Consider the following 2,238-nt stretch of genomic DNA (forward strand, 5'->3'; position numbering starts at 1 on the left):
CTGGGGGAGGGGAATGCCGGTTTAGAAGAAGAAGAGGCAAGGAATCACCCTGAGGAAGCGAGGGAGCTGGGAATCACCAGGGCGGTGATCGCCAGAGAAACCAGGCCAAGACCTGTCGAGCAGTGGCTCGAGAGAGAAATCGGAGGAAAGATCTTCAAGCTGGGAAGATCTCTGGAGGTCGAGCTCTAGGACCAGATCGCCAAGGTGATAGAGCGGCATCTGGATGCGTTTGCATGGTCCGCTTCTGACATGCCCGGGATTGATCCCGACTTCTTGTGCCATCATTTGGCGATGGACAACCAGGTGACACCAGTACGACAGAGGAGAAGGAAGTTCACTGAGGAGAGGAGGCAGGCGATCAGGGACGAAACACAGAAACTCCTCGCTGCAGGCCACATCAGGGAAGTCCAGTACCCTGAGTGGCTGGCCAATGTCGTGCTGGTGAAGAAGAGCAACGGGAAATGGCGCATGTGCGTCGACTTCACCGATTTGAACAAGGCTTGCCCAAAGGATTCGTACCCTTTGCCAAGCATAGACGCCCTGGTGGACAATGCTGCAGGGTGTAAGTTGCTGAGTTTGCTGGATGCCTTCTCGGGGTATAACCAGATCAAGATGCATCCCATGGACGAAGAGAAGACTGCCTTCATGACCGAGAGATCGTGCTACTGCTACAAGGTGATGTCGTTTGGGCTGAAGAACGCGGGGGCCACGTACCAGAGGCTGATGGATCGAGTACTTGCACCCATGCTGGGAAGGAATGTGCAAGCGTACGTGGATGACATGGTCGTGACCTCGCCATAGAAAAGCAAGCACGTTGCGGACTTGGAGGAGTTGTTCACTACGATCGCCAAGTTTAGGTTGAAGCTGAATCCGGAGAAGTGCGTTTTTGGCGTGGAGGCTGGGAAGTTCTTGGGTTTCCTTTTAACTAAAAGAGGAATAGAGGCCAACCCGGATAAGTGTGCGGCCATCTTGGCGATGAGGAGCCCGACCACTGTGAAGGAAGTACAACAGCTTACAGGTCGGATGGCCGCCTTGTCTCGGTTCGTGTCAGCTAGCGGGGAGAAGGGCCATCCATATTTTCAGTGCTTAAGGCGGAATAACAAGTTTGCTTGGACGAAGGAGTGTGAGGAAGCCTTCGTCAAGCTTAAGGAATATCTGGCGAGCCCGCCGGTTTTGTGCAAACCGCTGGTGGGAACCCCTCTCAGGTTGTATTTTGCTGTAACTGAGAGGGCGGTGAGTGTGGTGCTCGCCCAGGACCAAGATCAGGCTCAAAAGCCTATTTATTTTGTTAGTAAGGTGCTGCAGGGCCCCGAAACGAGGTATCAGGCCCTGGAGAAGGCTGCACTGGCAGTAGTCTTTTCGGCGAGGAGGTTACGCCACTATTTCCATAGCTTCACGATACTGGTGATGACCGACCTGCCCATCCAGAAGGTCTTGAAGAAGCCCGATGTTGCGGGAAGGATGGTGAAGTGGGCAGTGGAGCTGTCGGAGTTTGATATTAAGTATGAGCCCCGAGGCCCGATCAAGGGGCAGATCTTCGCAGACTTCGTGGTCGAGCTCTCGTCTGAAGCAGCACGAGTTGAAGGGGATGATTTCCGTTGGGTGCTTTCGGTGGACGGATCGTCGAACCAGCAGGGTAGCGGTGTTGGAGTCATCTTGGAGGGACCCAACGGCGTGCTGATCGAACAATCTTTGAGGTTTGCCTTCAAAGCCAGCAACAATCAAGCAGAGTATGAGGCGCTAATCGTCGGTATCTTGCTGGCCAAGGAGATGGGAGCCAGGGTGCTGATGGCTAAGAGTGACTCACTGTTAGTCACGGGACAAGTAACAGGCGAGTTCCAGGCTAAAGATCCACAAATGGCGGCTTACCTGGAGTATGTACAGGAATTGAAGAGTTCCTTTGCCTCTTTTGAAGTGGTGCATGTGCCCAGAGAGCAGAATGCCCGAGCTGACTTGCTAGCTAAGCTCGCCAGTTCAGGCAAGGGGGGTAGGCAGAGGACGGTGATTCAAAAAACTCTGAAGACGCCGAGAGCATTTGTAGCAGATCACCTGGTTCTTCAGATAAGCAAGTCGACGGAGAAAACGGCGAGGAGTCACAGATCCCTGACTCAAGAGACTTTGAGGTCGCCAAGAATAAGAGCATGTCGGGGGGAGAGGGTGAACATGACGCAAGTCTGCGCTACGCATGACCCAGACACCTGGTTAACACAGTACAAGCGGTGCCTGGCGGATGGCCTT

The sequence above is a fragment of the Phaseolus vulgaris genome, chromosome 11, assembly GCF_000499845.2.
Source record: "Phaseolus vulgaris cultivar G19833 chromosome 11, P. vulgaris v2.0, whole genome shotgun sequence".
Lineage (NCBI taxonomy): Eukaryota > Viridiplantae > Streptophyta > Magnoliopsida > Fabales > Fabaceae > Phaseolus > Phaseolus vulgaris.